Source organism: Carettochelys insculpta, chromosome 31 (assembly GCF_033958435.1).
Source record: "Carettochelys insculpta isolate YL-2023 chromosome 31, ASM3395843v1, whole genome shotgun sequence".
In the NCBI taxonomy this organism is placed as follows: Eukaryota; Metazoa; Chordata; order Testudines; family Carettochelyidae; genus Carettochelys; species Carettochelys insculpta.
This window is the reverse complement of record NC_134167.1, coordinates 7076567-7094557: the sequence shown is the minus strand read 5'-3', so window position 1 is coordinate 7094557 and position 17991 is coordinate 7076567. Positions and strand designations below refer to the sequence as shown.

The window sequence follows — 17991 nt, the reverse complement described above, 5'->3', positions numbered from 1 at the left end:
TACCTTTAACAAAAAGTCACTTTGAGGTCACTGTTTTTGTCCAGTATTTCAATACATTAAATGCAATTACTTCATTGTTGATTTACCTGTCATTAGAGGCATGTGTTTGAACATGATTTATTGAGTGAGTTTTGTGCCAGTTGACTTGGAATAGATTGCACAATATTCAAAAAGGCTCATTTGCTTGGCATTACATTAGAAGCAGGGTGATTGCAATACAAAGCAATGTAAATGAGTTCTGAGAGGCTCCATCATTCATGTTGTCATGTACTGAATCCTATTATTATTTATTACCATAATTGTACTGTGTTTCCTGGGGCGATAAATTAGGACTGATGGGTCCTGCTGACAGCCAAGGACTGGACTCGCTTTATATAATTTAATAGGGATACTGTTGGCTCTCTGCTTGGAATTTAGGAATGGAACAAAATCTTCTTTTATTTTAAAGGTGAGGTTCCCCTCCATCTAACAGCAGTTTGGGTCTTGACAAAAAGCTGGAAAAGAAACACAAAAGTTCAGTCTTTCCTAATAAGGCTGTGGGAAAAACATTCCCTGCCCTTAATCATAGTCTGTTTTCTGCTTTTTGCTGACAGGCGACCTCAGCAGCGGGTGGGAACAGAGGGAAGGAATGGCTTAAAGGATTGGCAGTGCATTATGCTGGTTCCTTATTTGCCAGTTCCAATTCAGCTCAGGCCAGGAGTAATTAAAAGTTGTTACAGGTTGAGCCCCTCATCCAGAACCCTTGGGACCTGATCAGGGCTGGACAAGAGAATTTGGCAAACCACAGGACAATATTGTCTAGCAGCATTACCAACACTTCCACTGCTTACTGGGATCTTAGAAGACAGTTTGGGGGTAAATTACAGCTAAACAACAGCACAGAATACAGAAACCATAGCCTTTCCCTTAGCAAGGGGCCTGAAGGTTTGTTCTTTTTTTTGATGGTTAGGATGTGTCTACACTGCAAAGTTATTTTTGAATAACCTCTACTATTTTGAAATAACTTTGTGAGCATCTACGCAGCGAAACAGCTATTTCAAAATAATTTTGAAACACCAGATGGCTTCCTTCGAATTCTGTAAACCTCATCCTGCGAGGAATAGCTCCTACTCAGAAACAGATATTTCAGAATAGGGGCTGTATAGACAGGGAATATGGGCTATTTCAAAATAATCTGTAGTGCTTCCATGGGCTCTAATCTGAAATAGGCTGTATTGGGTGTGTGGACACTCTTTTTTGAAATAGCTGAGCACTATTTCCATATGCATTTTGTGAATAGACATGCTATTTTGAAATAAACTATTCTGGAAAATGTTTTCTGGAATAGTTTATTCTGAAATAATGTGCTGTGTAGACATAGCCTTATAGACATTGATTTTACAACAAAGCAGTGGTTTTTGTACCAGTGAGAAACCCAGACTGAGAAGAAGTGTGCCTGCCTTTGTTAGCAAAAATCTCAGACTATTGGCGAAGCCTTAAAATGGAAAAGCAACAGGACACAGACATTTCTGATTCAGTGGGGGAGTCCAAGGCAAATGCCACACCCATCGGGTGGATGACCCTGAGTGGAAGTCAGAGTCTTTGCAGTCATGACAGCTAATATCCTGCCTAATGAATAACTCACATACCTCTCTATTCACACTGCAGAGGTAGTTCTCACCAGATGCCAACACTTGGGAAGCTGTGCACAGCCAATGCATGTGCAAGCAAATGCTCACCTGGGTCAGTAAAGTGTTTGCAAATCTGGCCCATAAATCAGAGCCTGATGCTCTTGAACAATAACGGCTACATCTGAGGGATGTTCTTGGGTCTTTTCACTGCTGAATGGCGAAGGAGAAGCAAGAGGGAGACTTTCTCCAAACAAAAAGGGGTGAAGCTTGGCATTAATGGAGGCTTTAAAAGTGAAGCAAGGAAAGTGACAGGAGGTGAGTTATTGTGCAATAATTCACAGCTAAAAGTGTTGGGAGGCAGCTTACTGGGCATCTTCACAGCACATAGGTGTGAATTATTTAGGGCCTGGGCAGTGATTAATTCAGCCATAAGTCAAGCCATGAAGCGCTGTATTCAAATTATGTTTGGGGGGGAAGACAGCTAAAGAAGATTAAAGCAAACCAACCTACATGTGCTATATTTTTAAACCAGAGAAGTGGGGAGTGCAGTGCTTTGAGTGTAGAGCTGGGAGCCCCTAACCTATAGGTGCAGCTCCCATTGTGACCATGTGGAAATCAGTGAGCCGTTCCATGTGTCCTTTTTTCCTATCTATAAAAATGGACATTATAATATTTGTTTAACGACCACTGCGTTGTTGGCTAAATGTGAAAGATATTACAACTATGAGGGTGAACATTCTGGTTAGGACAAATAATGAATATATGGCCTCTCTGCTAAGGAGACGTGGTTATGGATCCAAATCAGAGGTCATTTCCTTGCTCTGCCACCAGTTCTCTGGGTGACCTTGGACAACACACGTAGTCTCTGTGCTCCCCAAATGTACAATGGGGAAAATAGCAATGCCCCACCTGCAAAGGAAGAAGATAAATATTAGATTGCGAGGCCCTTGCATGCTGTGCTCATGGACTGCATATAAGACCCTACAGTAGATCCGTAAAGCATGGATAAATAGCAGAACAGAATCAAACAGTGTAAGAAAAAAAAGCCCATTAAGAGGTCAATAGGAGTCTGCCAGTTTAAATGAGAGTTTAGTAATGCTTGTATAACTTGCTTTGCTAATAAAGGGCAAGAAGATGACAGGCTACTCAGTTCAAGCTGTGCAGGTCTCACAGATACCTGAGAGGCCATGGCTGCTGATTGTAGGAAGAAGTTTACACTTAAGTTTAATAGGCCATAACTCACCCCTGGGTTAAATTTATTGACCTAATTCATGGAAGCTATACCAAAGATGAACTTGACTGGTTATGTTTCTTTATGGAGACCAATTAAAAGCAGCATGAATGTATCAGCAGCCAAAGGGGGGTAGCCCTGCATTACTTTGGAAATTGGGCAATATATGAATTTCTCTACGAAAGGAGGGTGAGCATAAGCCACAGAGATTGAGACAAAACACCATTATCAAGGCCTGTATCTGCAAATCGAGCAATCATAAGCCTCTTCCTTTCCCCAGTCCCCTCCCCATGTGGCTCTTGCTCAAGATCACATTCCTCATAACGCACACAGACTTTCGAAACTTGTCACTCAGCCATCAGAGGCCCTTCCCTGTCACCCTGCTGCAGCAGTGACACATTTTTGGCCAAGCACATCACATTAATAGAGCTCACTATCAAATGGGATTTTTGGAACAAAGGAAGAATTGTGCAGTCTGGTCAATAGGCTGCTCACCAGGTAAACTGATGCAGGAGCTATAAAATATCCTAGAGATACAAGCAAAAAGCACAGAGACCAATTTTGCAAAGATACTTGTGGTTTGAAGTAATTTTTAAAGTATATGTTTTGGAACTGACCCTGGCCCAGGGTTGTATTGGGTTTCCAATCCTAGCCTTTGCTTAATATGTAAATTTCCTTAAATGGTGCCATATTTTGATGTTTTCTGCAAATACCTCCTGCTCTGTTGCTTTCTCTTCAGCCTTCCATTAACAGCTCAGTGACAAACTGCGGCCCAAATTCTGCTGCCTAGAACAGCACCAGCCTCTCCCTGATTTCTGTAGGGATGTGGGAAGACAAGACCTCTTTGCTGTAACATTTTGCCATCAGAGCTGGCCCAGCAAGGCCCAGGGTGGCATGCTGACAGCCAGGCCCAGCTGGCAGGTGAGGGACACTATTTACGATTGGAGTATGGGATCCTGAAGGTGCAGGTGTCCAAGGCAACTCCCTTGTCCTAAGGCCAGGCCTGTTTGGCATTCACCAGTGGCTTCCAGGACAGGATCTCAAAGTACTTTTCCAACATTGACAAAAGGAAGATCATGACACCCCCTTCAGATGAACATGACAGAGGTGAAAACTGAGTCACAAGGAGATTTAGAGTTTAAAGCCAGACAGGCCTATTAGAACACCTGATCCCCTGCATAACACAGGCTGTAGAATTTCACCCCCATAGTCCTGTACTGAGCCAACTCATGTATGACTAAGGTATGTCTTTAGATTATGGGACCAAATTGAAAGGCAGATCAAAAAAGAGAAGTCAGGAGTCCTTGAGCCCAGCCAGTAGCTGTAACACTTGGCTGTCTGGAGATAACCCAAACTGCGTGCATAGATCCCTGTGCTAACACAGAAGGGAAACGGCACCAATTAGAACAAGGATCTGCATTTCTTAGATCACTGGTTCAAATATGTCTAGAGTCTGTGGTAACTGAATGTCATTAACAACAGTTCTTCCAGGAGGTACTGCCTGGTTAAAACACGCAGGTGTCAGGGTCAAGTTTGAAACTGGACTGATTGGCCCTTTTATGACAATCTCAACAGAGAGCCTGGACGAGAGCTGGGAGAAGGATGGAAGTTCCTCCCACCATGAACACTCTTCTTAATCTCAGAGCCTGATTTCCCAGGAAAGGCTTGAGCCACAGCCCATGGCAGAACTACTCAGGCCCCGCAAAAGGGACTCCAATCCTCCAGAGACGTCAGCTAACCAAGAGAGTCACTCAATGATCTGGGTTCCAATGGATTTTACCTTTGTGCCTCCCAGAACCTATTAATTGCAACTGGTGCTAGAATAATTCCTCACTCCCCCACATGATCCTCCCCTACTTCCTCTCTAATGAACAGTGAAGATGTGGAAGGAGAAGAGGAAAAGACTCCAGGCTCTAGATACTCCCTGCCCCATTTCACACTCCTCTTCCCAGCCACTGCAGAGGCACCTTATCACCTTTGAGCAGATAAGTCCAAGGGAGGAGAGTTTCAATGGGTGGGAGGCGACAGAGCAACAGGGCCAAATACTCATCCCTGCCTGGCGATATGCAGAGGAGGAGGGTACCAAGCAGAAGTGCAGGGGGGACAGGGACTGAGAGAGAGGGGGGCGCTCCACAGTCTAAGCACACAGTCATGAGAGAATAAATCAGCAGCAGCAGCCTCTGAACTCTTCCCAGTAGCAGAGGTTGCTGTTCCAGGCATCTTTTTCAAAGGCTGCAAGACCTTTGTGAGGGTTGAATCCACACAGAAGTTGCAATCACTGCCCTTCCAGAGTCTGCATTTTATCAAACAGGACAGGAAGAGGGGCACACGGACTAAATCAGTGGTTCTCAAAGTGTGGTCCGTGACCATCTTGCACGTGGGCTTCAGGCTCAGGACTACACATGCACAAATGCACCCACCCACCCCACCCCACAGCAGGGAACCGACCCTGGCTCTTCAGCCCTGTGCCCCGTTGCCCCCCATGCTACAGTTGCATATCTACATTTTTAAGATCCAATAGACTCATATGAATAACTGAGTATTTAAGGTATTTAGCAATAACAAATGCATTTTGTCATCTTGGGTGGTTGGCTGGTGGTCCACCGAAAGGTTTGCATTGTGCAGAGTGGGACATAGGCCAAAATTTTTGAGAACCACTGGACTAAAATAACCAGTGGCTTAATCTTCACAGTCCCTGACCTTATACGGTAATGACTATTTCCCATGAACAAAATGGGCTGGGTCTCATTCCAAAAGTGACCGTCTCATGAGAGCCTCCTTCCTAGGGTTATTTTGGTCAGTTTTGGACAGATCCCATAATCTGAGCATTCTTCCACACCTCTCTGGGAATATTACAGAGGTGCAAAGCACAAGTGACTAGAAATGGAAATATTAAGCATGTGTCTTTGTCAGTTATGGCCGTTATCATTAGCAGGATAGCTACTATTCCCTATATGTTCCTTTTAGGATCATCCACAGCTGAAACATTTATAATAGCTCAATGACTATGAATGTAATGTTTATAGCCATTTATACATATGAGAGTTTGGGACACACACATCTTTCACTGCAGGCACATATGGTCCCATAAACGCACTGTCAGAATCAAGGGTGTGGGGGCAGAGGGGAAGAAAACAAGTTTATATTGTAAGATCAGGAATATTATTCCTGTCCATTTCTTAAAACGCATCTTCAGAAATCCCTTCCCTTGCTAGGGCAGCTTTTCTCCCTTCTCTTGCACCTCTTTATTCTGTCATTACTGCTCGAAAAGTGCAGGCCCTCACATCTGTTAGCAGACATAATTTTAGACAAATACAACTTCTTATCAAATAAGCCTGCAATAAATGTTTCATGAAGAGAACCCGTCAATAGAACTCCCCACACTAATTTAATGAGAAGTATCAAATGATTTTTTTTTTTTTAAATTCTGATATCTCCCCGGAGACAAATGATACTTTACAGGCCTATTTTTAACAAATGAATTATTGACTTAAACTGGCACAATTAATCACAATATAATGGGATCAGGGGATGTTAGAGGCTCATTCATCACAGCAGATGATGAGTACTGACTCTTCCAAGAAATGAAGCTCTTTAATCACTCCCAGATTAACAGCTACATGCTTTCAAATTTCAGTCATTGGAAACTGGTAGTGTGGAATGAGAAGGCATAAACAAGGCTCACCGATTCCTCACCCTGTGTCTGAGCTAGTCTACACAGCCAGCGAGGCACCCGCCTTCCACTGAGAAAAGGAGAGTCTTCTATATTATGTTGTGGTTAGGTCTTCACCCTTGCAGGGCAACCTCAGGCAAGCAATCCTACAGATTCAATGAACATTCAGCTGCTCATCACAAGCTTTTATAGGAAAGCCCTATAGAAAATCCTCCTAATAAATCCTCTGCTTAACAGAATCCCCCCATCTCTGGTGTTTGCAACTATCCTGTAGGGTTTATGATGGAGTTCTATGGCTGCCCCAGAAAAGAAAGACCTCTTTTTCTCTCCAATTCTGCCAGTTTTTCAGTGAAGTTTCTTGTAAACCTCACTGACTTCATTTCTGTTACAGCACATGGGTTTTTTCCAGAAATGTGGCTTTAAGCCCCAATCCTGCAACTAAGAACTTTCAGGCATTGAAATCAACAGGGCTCTGAGCAGTAAGAGCAGCCTGCTTGTGAATTCAGAGCTGGATCAGGGAACTGCATTTGCAAAGCCCTACCTTGTGGGCCTTCTTCTGCCATTCTGACTCATGCGGCTTTGCTCTTTGTTCTGCAAATTACCCCCTGAATACCTGCCTTCTCCTGGGTTTTTAGTGTTCCCCAAATACCTAGGTGAGGCATTTTCACTTCACTGTCTCCCACCATTAAAGCAGAGAAGCACCTGACTGGACAAGCAGCCTTGCTGAAGACACTAGTGCTTGGTGTTACACTGCTCACCCTTACAGTAGGTGTGTATCAGCCTTCCTGTAACATGCCCCAATACCAGAGTTTCCCCTCTCAACTTCCAGAGGGATGAAAATTGACCCTCCTAGTTCAAGTGATATCTCTGGTGGGGGGGGGGGGGCAGCTTGCAAGACACCACACTGTATAAACCAGCAACTCTTCCCCTGAGCAGCAGAAGGCACAAATAGTCCATCCCTTACCCCTCTTCAGCATTAGCCTTTGCTCTCAACAGCTTCTCCAGCACCCTAACATACACTCCCCTGGCTTCTGAGGTTAGTGCTCACAGCCTCTCTCTGCAACACTCCCTGCAGCCCACTCTCTAAGGACTGGAATTAATCCTTTGCCATATAAGCAGAAGAGCACAGCCCTTCCTCCTTCCCCTGGGCGCTTGCCTCCAGCCTCTACCTCAGCTTCTATGATTGTACATTTGTCCTTAGTGCCACTTCCTGCTTATCCCCTACAAGCACTTCTCCCTAGTTCTCCATTCTGCTCCCTTAGTGGCAGGTGGACAGCCCTTCTTAAACCAGGCATTGCGTCACATGCTCCTCAGTCACCTGACTCAGGCATAGGCGCAAACCTGGGCTATCCTCGCGTACAGACTGAGTTCTCCTGGCAACAGTATAGCTGCACTTGGGCCTTTGTAGAAAAGGGACATGGGCTTTAGGATGAGCTCAGTGTTTCCTGTAAGCTGAACACGTGGACGGCTGCACAGGGAGTGATTCAGGTGCTGCCCCCCTGATTAGCAGAGCGCCCACTGCCACTCATAGTGGGAAGTGTGTGTTTCTATTGGTTATGCATCTGCACATGCCTTGGGGCACATAACAAAATTTATTCCACACACGGGTGGAAAAAAATTATAGGGAACACTGGTTGAGAATAGCTGATTCTGAAATAACTCAGCTACACACAAAATGCGTTTCCAAATAGGGCATCTACACATGGTAGAGCCTATGTTGAAATAGAGCCATTGGACTCACCCTGGCTTCTTTTGAAATAAGTTCCATTCGCCGTCTACACAGCTCCTATTTTGAAATAAATGCTATTCCTTGTGAAATGAGGTTTACCTATTTCAAAATACAGCAACCACCATTTCAAAAGTATTTCAAAATAGTGGTTGCGTTCTGTAGACACTCATGTAGTTATTTCAAAATAGTGGCTAAAAATGGGAAGAAGGGTCCTTTCAAAGATGGGGGCTACTTCGAAAGAGCCGGGTCTACACTCTTTTTCTTCTTTCAAAACAAGCTCTTTTGAAAGAATGTGCACATGAGGTGCCAGATATGTAAATCTGGCACCTCGTTTGCATTTTTGATTCCCCTCATTTGCATGCCTCTTTCAAAAAGGAATGCAAGTATAGACACAGCCACTCTGAAAGGCCATCATTTCACAGTGCTAGGAAGTACAAACCCTATCCACCCTTCAGAACATGTTTAGAAGCAATGAAGGGGAACTGAGAAGCTTCAGCAAGAAATATTTTAAGTTTTTAATTCTGTGTGGCAGATAAAACTAAATTTTCCAGCTGTGTCATTGCGTACAGGTTACAGAGAAAAAGGCCTATATTGTACAGAACCAGTTCTTTGTGTTCCTTACCCACTAAAAGGTGAATTCAGGGTTCTGTGTGTTTTCTTGGAAAGCTTTCCTGATGTACCAGACACCTCAAGTAGAACTGTTTCCTCTATTTTTTTTACTTCTTAAGGTGCTCATGATGGCTACGTCTACACTAGCCCCAAACTTCAAAATGGCCACACATATGGCCATTTCGAAGTTTACTAATGAAGCGCTGAAATGCATATTCAGCGCTTCATTAGCATGTGGGCAGCCGTGGCACTTCGAAATTGATGTGCCTCGCTGCCATGCGGCTCGTCCTGATGGGGCTCCTTTTCGAAAGGATCCTGCCTACTTCGAAGTCCCCTTATTCCCATGAGCTGATGCGAATAAGGGGACTTTGAAGTAGGCGGCATCCTTTCGAAAAGGAGCCCCATTGGGACAAGCCGCGCGGCGGCGAGGCGCATCAATTTCAAAGTGCCACGGCCGCCCGCATGCTAATGAAGCGCTGAATATGCATTTCAGTGCGTCATTAGTAAACTTCGAAATGGCCATTTGCGTGGCTATTTTGAAGTTTGGGGCTAGTGTAGACGTAGCCTAAGAGGCACATAACAATTCCGAGACTGGATCAGACCAAAGCCCATCTAACCCAGGGTTCAGTCCCTGACAGTGCCCTGCAGCAGATGTTTCAGAAGAAAGTGCAAGAAACTCAAAGCAGGCGGAGGAAGACCTCCCACGAAAGTCTCATGCGGTTGGTTTAAGCTGGAAATATGAGGTTTCATCACCCTCCCAGTACTCTATCTATCATTGTTTGTTATTCCTTTTATCTATATACACCTCCAGTTCCTCTTTGAATCTTTTCAAATCCTTTCTCACCACTTTGATTAAGCATTAGGGATTTGTGGATCAATCATCCAACACTGAAAGCAACAGAACTTTTCCATTGATCTCAGTGGGAGCAATACAAGCCAGGGTCCTGCTGTGCATGGTACCCCATCATTTGCAGCCCAGTAGAAGTCCCTTTCATAAGCCATATACGTCATTCAAAACTATGAAGACACAGTGGCAAATAAACTCCATCCCACATAGGAATGAAAGAACATAAGAATGGCTATACTGGGTCAGACCAAAGGTCCATCTAGCCCAGTGGCCTATCATTCAAGAGTGGCCAATGCCAGGTGCCCCAGAGGGAATGAACAGAAGAGGCAGTCATCAAATATTCCATCTGGTGTCACCCATTCTCAGCTTCTGGCAAACAGAAGGCAGGGACACATCTTCCATGAACTTATCAAGATCTTTTTTGGACTCTTTTATAGTCTTGGCCTTCACAATATCTTCTAGCAAGCAATTCCACAGGTTGACTGTAGCTTGTGTGAAGAAGTACTTCCCTTTATTGGAAACCTGCTGCCTGTTAATTTAATTTGGTGACTCCTTGTTCCCGCAATACAAAGGGGCATATGATGAAACAAATGATTGGCACATTTAGAACCAAATAAAAAAGAAATGTTCCTTTAAGCTGTAAGAACAGCCTCTTTATTGGGAGGAGACTGGGGCTGGGGGCTGGGAAAGATCACAGACTGTATTGGATTGGGTCAGGCTTTTCCAAAAGATGTCATTGTCTGCTAGGCAATAAGCAAAAACAGGAATGAGGAGATACAGCTCATTTGGACTCTTGTGCATGATGAAATCCAAGTCTTGCTCAGAAACCTAGGCCCGTCTAGGGTCTCTTGTGATTTCTGGTAGCCAGAAACATTCTCTTTAAAATATATAGGGAGAGATCCATCACAGAGAGAGAATTGATTGGGAGGAGGGCTTTGTTTTATGGATGGAGGGAGGAAATCAAACAATATTAACAGCAAGGCTGGGCCAATTATCATCCAATGGTTCCATTTAACAACTTCTCACAACACATGCAATTTCCATTATAGTATGCTGCACATGTAGTCTTTGGCTGGCTCTATCCTCCAGAGCTCAGAATTTATGGTCATGCAAATACTCACACAATTGAGTAACCAGCATGCCAGAGAATGAAGGGAAAAGCTTACTTTGTTTTTGACTCTGGGTCATGTTAACTCTAGCCATGCTGAGTTGCAGAGGGACAAAGGGTGCTGGTGTTTCCCTTCTCTACTGTATAGGCGAATGGCAATTCCTGGAAAACCAGGATCTGTATACAGATTGACTTGGCTCGATGGGGAACTTGAGTTTGACTGATTAGAAAACGATATGTTTGCAACAGATCTCTCTGGCCATGGAATTCGAGATGCCCAGAGCAGCAAAATAGGCCCCATTTTGCTCTCACTCTGTGGGCTAGTGGCACTTCCATAGCATCTCAAATGGGCTTGGGGCTATGGCTTATTATTGCTAATTTCACTGGGTAGGCATACATCATATAATTCAAAAGTACTTGTATACAGACGGGAAGAGCCATTATTTTTCTATAACCATTTCCTCTGGTTCTGGGAAAGTGCAAAAGAACTGTAACAGAGCTATTATTACAGACATTGGTAAGACTTGGGCTCTGACTTTCAGAGGTTCTGAGTACTCACAAGCCCAACTAAAATTTATAGGACAAATTTATTTGGGCACAAGCATTTGTGGGCTGAAAAGAAATGGAAACATCAGGTTGGCAGGTGTGATTTTATGTATCTTTTTTGAAGGTGAATGAGACAGCACCCAGAAGAAGACACCACAGATGTCTAAACACATATGCATATGATGGCTCTTACCAATTATGCTTATGCATGTGCTAGCTAACTGGTGTTGACTTGCATGAGAGGGAGGACACCATAAATCTAAGGCACCTTGCAGAAGGACCCCAGGTCTCATCTCATCAGCACTGGATCGTTGATCCAGATCGGTGGAAGTGTGGCTCTGCCCAGTCCCCATCTAACTCATCTGGCCAGTGCAGTTAGGGGATGTAATTATTAGTAACAATATATACATATATGCAATGATGGGAGTGTTATGTTACTATGTTACTGTGTGAAGGACCACTGCTAATGAGGTCAATTCCATCAGCATGGCTGTGGCCCATACCCACCAGCTGATGAGAAGGTGTAAATACTAAATGCTAAAAGGGGGAAATTTACTTGTTATAGTGAGCCAGCCACTCTCATTCTCCATTCAGACTCAATCTGATAATATGAAGTTTGTATATGAATTCCAGCTCTGGGGTATCACACTGAAGTCTGATATTGAAAGTTTTTTTGCTTAAGTATGTCAACTTTCAAGTCTCACGTTTTCAAGAGTGTCCAGGGAGGCTGAAGTGTTGTACTTAAAAGTACTGCACAGGATCTTTTCGGGGAAAAAGACAAAACACCACATTTATTGGTAGTACACATATAGCAATCAATACTTATATGCTATATGGTATATTACACTCACACAAGAACACTCCATCTTGTTCCTGTAACTGATAATTACTTCCCCTAACTGCACTGGACAGATGAGTTAGATGGGGAATAGGCAGAGCCGCACTTCTGCTGATCCGGATTGATGCTCCAGTGTTGACAAGACAAGACCTGGGGGTCCTTCTGCAAGATGGCTTAGATTTATAGTGTCCTCCCTATCATGCAAGTTGACACAAGTTAGCTAGCACATGCATATGCATAATTGGTAAGAGCCATCATATGCATATGCATTTAGACATCTGGGGTGTCTTCTTCCAGGTGATGTCTCATTCACCTTCAGAAAGGATGGTGCTTCCAAAGGCAGACACTTGCTGCTGACTCCGAGGCATCCATATGTCCAGTCTTCTTTCAACAAGCCCACTTCACAGATTCAATTGTCCTTCTCTTTGGTCTCGAATCTGGCTTTCCTCCCTTCTCCAACCCTTGCAAATACCTGAAGGTGCTTGTCTTCCATGCCTTATCCATTTATACCTCATTCACTCAACAGGGCAATCAGTTAAGCAAACCAAAAAAAAGTGGGTACAAAGGTGTTTTCTTTACCTTACTTATTTCTAGGAACTATTCTACAAGATACGCAATTTTTATGTAAAAAGACTTAAGTTTCTATGTTCTATATGAAAAGATACAAAATTTTTATATAGAAGGGCTTAATACAATGATATATAAAAGGTCTTGATACAATATTAAAAACGCCAATAAGAAAATGATTAACTCAGAGATGTATCTACAGAAGTGCCTGTCCATTGGTTTTTGAATGTTACTGTTCTTGATTGGTGATTTATGTCCATTTATTCTTTTGCATTGGTTTGGCCAAGGTACACAGCAGCGGGCAATACTAACAGAACAATTTGATACAAATTTGTTTCCTCTTTAATGCAAGAGGCACAGTGCCCAAAGACTATAAAAGTTAGCATGAAATCCTTTATCTTGATCTAGTGGTCTCCACTTTTGGGGTCAAGATGGAGAACTGCATATTGTGTTATGAAATCTCCACAGGCCAGAGCAATGCTTTCATGTCTTTTATAATTTTTTGCATTATAATACAGCAAATAGGCTTAGGACTGGTGACTTAATGTGCGAAGCTCTGCACAAACATGTGGAGTGAATCAGACCCTGCCCCTCAGAACTTAAAGACAAGGCAAAGAAAGGATTGTGGGATATATATGACATAGAAATGAGGAGAGACTTGAAAATCAGGGTCAGAGACAGTAAGAGTACTCCTGTGGGGAGAGGACAATGCAAGGGGGTGAATGGACCAGGGCCCAGCATTTCAAAGGGGCCCAGAGTGCCTGGCTGCCACCACAGTTACTGGGTCACTTGGAAACACCTCAGAAGTGCCACTCTGCTGCTCTGAGAAACTCTGAGGGCTGGGGGTTGGGTAAAGCCCAGTGCTGCCTGCCCTGAACCACCCCTTCAGCCTAAGGCTCTGCCCTTTCTGGGCTATGGAGTAGGGTGATGGGGGGCACACCTTGCTGTTGTGCCCCAGTGGCTGACAGTCCCACTGCCTGAGTCCCAGTTCAGCATCTTATCTATTAAAACAGGCTGCTACTGCATGGGCCATACAGAAAGGCCACATTTAGCCTCTTCCCAGTACATAGAATTTGGCTGCTGAGTAAAATTGTTTAACCAGTGACACTGATTCGCAGAATGCCAAAGAACATGGTACTATTTGTGGCATTGTGGAATTGCAGACTTAATAAAGAAAAAGAAAAACAAACAAAAAACTTTGTTCAAAGACCTCCATTTCACATTAGGGCATGGACAATATATATATTTATGTAGCCATGTAGCAATCTGTCAGCTGTCAGCAAAAGCTTTGCTGGAAATTAATTTTCAAGTGCAATTTCAGTAACCAGTTGATTTAAAGCCCTGGAACAATGGAAATGCAACAGATGTGAAGTGGAGGTGGACAATTCTTTATTATATGTGTTCCATAATAAATTCCAGTCAACGAAAAGGAAAAAAAATAATGTACCTAACAAATGTACCTTTAGAGTAAGAGGGTATAATTTCATATTCTGTCCCAGATTCTCAGCTGATGTAAGCGGATATAGTTTCCCTGACTTCAATGGAATGACGTCACCTTACGCAATCTGGGAATCTGTCCTTCTGATCTGAGGAATAACCTGTCCTTAAAAAAGACAGGAAAAATGGGATGCGCTATATTACCCATGTCCTGCAAAGATTGCCATAAAAAATGGGGTTGGCATTTGTCAACAGTACGCATAGTAGGGTAACTGTTGTTCTCTGAACTTTAAGCACATGTAATTACCATAGACGATGAAGGCAATACTTTAAGCATGTTTAATTTTTTGATGTACCAGGGGTTTAGACAAAAAATAACGAGGATAACTAGTGGATGGTGTCCACTGCTAGCATTGACTTTGTAAAGACACAGTAAACCACTATGTATTTTTGGGTAAACATCATAATAGTGGTACATTATATCTAATGTGTAATTAAACTATTATTACCATGTAGTTACAGCACAACTCTATTTTTGGTTACATGTAATTATCACTTTGTATTACTAACTTGTATTAGCTAAAACTGAACTTGATACCTGAGTGACTTATTTCAATACTTACTTATATATAATATATGTAATTTTAGAATTCTCACACACTAACTACATGCCAGAGTAATACTACAGTAAGTACTGTGAAGGTAAGCTTTTTGATGTATGAATTTATTATACAGTTCCACAGGCAATGCTTTGTTTATAAAGTACTTTTCGATTGCCTTCCCACACTTTCTCACATACACACTGAATCTTATTTTGTAATATTGGCAACAAAAATCCCTCTGCCAGCTAATTTGACAAGTTGAGGTGTAGAAGATATAATCAGAGAAACATATTCCAGGCCCAGGCATGACTACAATTTAGGATAGGAAATACTCACGGCTACCAAGATCCATGACTTTCAACCAATATCAGAGCTTCACCTCTGTATGACTCTGGGGGGTGAATGCAACACTGCGGTCTGAGTAGTGCTAAGGGCTGATGGCCCAAAGCCCCGCCGCTTCCAGGCACAAAACCAGGTCCCCCTCCCATCTTGCTCTGGGGCCCATGGTGGCTGGCTGGGGTAGTCCACTCTCTCCAGGGAAGCCTGCATAGTGAACCCTTCATTCCCAGTCCCACCCCAGAACAATGCCTTAAGTGAAGAAAAACAAAAAGTAACTGAGTTAAGGTCCTGAGCAATACCGGGTAAATCATACAGTTAATTTAAACAAACCAAATGGATCTGAGAGCAGAATGCAGCCTGTGAAAACAGATGCTGGTGACAGAGGAATCAGTGCCCTGACATAATTTAAAGGTATAGTAGTGATCAATAAAGGCAACAAAAGACAGTTGGAAATCATTGTTAAAGTGGCTGCTACCTGATAATGGCAAACAAAGGAAGGTCTCCACTGTCATCAGTGACGGACACTGATGTTGTGTAGTGATAATCAATACCACCCTGTGTAAGTTCTGTTTTCTCCCAGAACCAGCTGTCCCTTTAGCAGGAAGTGTTCAGAACCCAGGCAGAAAACAGAGAAGAGATTGGTTCAGGAGTTAGGCAAACAGGACTGAAATTCATCTGTAAGCAGGTGTTAAGTGAATCCCTCAAAAAAGAACAAGCTTCATTCCTTTGCCAGCTTTGGGATGAATTAGTAGGAATTCATAACCCATAAATCCTGGTGGCAGCGGAGCAGCAACCCTCCTGTTGTTATTTATTTTGAGATTTTCACTGGGGCAATAGCTTTACATTTGACATTTATATAGGTCACAGTGAGCTAATAGCCATCTGCCATCTGGGGACTTTTATAATGAACATTGCAGAAGACTATGAAACAATCTCTGGCATTTCTGACTGGAACATAAGCTGAAATAGGGTTGATCTTTACAATATGCTCTGCTGTCGCTCTTCAGGTTTGTATTAGTCATTTGCCTGGCCTTGCTACACATACGCGAGCTGGCGCATATGGGAAGTGGTGGGCTCCGGCATTTAGTATTATCATTTAATCACTGCTTGGATGAAATAACACCACTTGGTATTCCTACAGAGCACCTTTCTCCTGAGAGATCCCAAAGCATTTCACAAATATTAATGCTCCCTCACAGCACCCCTATGACGTAGGTACTATGAGACACAGTTTTAAAACAAGATAGATGCAGGTTACCTTTGTAAGGTCATACAGTGAAGTTGGAACAAAGCCTGTAATATAACTTAGAAGTTCTGATTACCAGAGCTAAGTACCACGTGATGGATGCACCATAAAAACAAGAGTGAGAGAGGCACAAGCCCTTGTGGAAACTAGCAAACACAGTCACGCTGAGCTAAGGTACAGTGACAGCATGCTTCACCTTACACTAGCTATGGCAGGACCAAACTAGCCTTTCCAAAGCTCTTTTACCTTTATCAACATACCTTTCCTTGGCCGGGGCATCTGCTCACGTTTTTTCAGTAACTCAGTAAATTCGCCTGAATGCATTTGCAAGAGAAATAATTATGTAAACCATCTTTTTCAGGAAGATTAGAACAAGGTGGAATGTCGCTCTCTGAGCTGGGCAGCTGACTGGGATACAGAGGGTACAGAGCTCTAGGAGGATTTTACTGACAACTAGTTGGTAACAACATGGTAATAACAAGCAGTCCTTTAGCTCCTTGAAGACTACCAAATTTATGAGGCGATGAGCTTTTGTGGATAAGACCCCCTTCCTCAAATTTGTCCTCAGATAATGCCATACCTTGTTAGTACTTCACTGTGTCAGAGATCATGCTCCAGACACCCTATAGCCTTCAGATGTAATGCTGCAGCAACTTTGCCTTAGTTTCCCCAATATTTTGGCCATTCAAGTCTTTATAAAGAGTCTAAGCCCTTTTGGGGCCCCAGAGTCTTTTACCAAAATCAAACAAAAATATGAAAACACAACCATGCCTTTACTCCAGCTGGCCACCAGCCTGTCATGGGCCTGCCTCTGCTTCTTAGATGGTCCCCATGTCTCACCACAGGCTTCCGTGATACCATCAACCCCTGGCTGGTCCTGTCCTACCCTTAGTCAAGGTTTCCTGCAGGCTACAGCTCATCAGGGCCCCTTGTCTCCCATCACGGTTCCAGCTCTTCCGTGGGAACACTTGTCTTCTCCTCTCCCCTTCCTCTTCCTAGTTGCTGGGCTACCTCTTTTTTCCATGTTCTCCCTCCAGGCCTGACATTCAGCATAGGTGCATCTTCGGAGGGCTTAATCAAGCCTCTGGCTGCAACTTGACCACTTTCTAACCAAGGCTGGGTTTGTACACGCAGTCTCATTTATTTATGTATCTCATCCTCACTATTTACCATGCTGGAGCTGGTATTGCCTCCCTTCCTTTCTAAAGTGTAATGTATCCAGGTATTTCTGTAGCCTCTGGTGTCAGGGCACCATGCCCACAGCATCTTTGCAAGGTGCTATGATCCTCATTTTGCAAATGGGGAACTGATATACAGGAAGGAGTAAACAACTTGCCCAAGGTCATATGTGGAGTCTATAGCAGAGACAGAATTAGAACTCCTAGGCCAGTGCCAGAACGACTAGGTCATTGCTTCCTCTAGTATCTGCATAACCTTTATTTTATAACTCAAAAGGTCTAAATGTGCTCAATCAGTTGAGCATATCCTATTTCGATTAGTCACTCTCCAAAAAGGCTCAAAGAGGGCCAAGCCTCTTTAATGCTGCATGTTCTCCACGAGTTCCCTGAGTCTCTGCAGGCCTGAGGGTAATAAATTACATTTGTCGCTG

At 43.3% G+C, this 17991-nt stretch overlaps 1 long non-coding RNA gene across 1 annotated transcript; it reads right to left on the bottom strand.

Annotated features, from left to right (window-relative positions):
* Positions 1 to 101: 101 nt before the first annotated feature.
* Positions 102 to 17515, bottom strand: LOC142004268 (uncharacterized). The gene is made up of 2 exons (XR_012642956.1): positions 17269 to 17515; positions 102 to 494 (listed from the first exon to the last, which is right to left on the bottom strand). It is a non-coding gene; the product is annotated as an uncharacterized LOC142004268 (long non-coding RNA).
* Between the last annotated feature and the right edge of the window lie 476 nt (positions 17516 to 17991).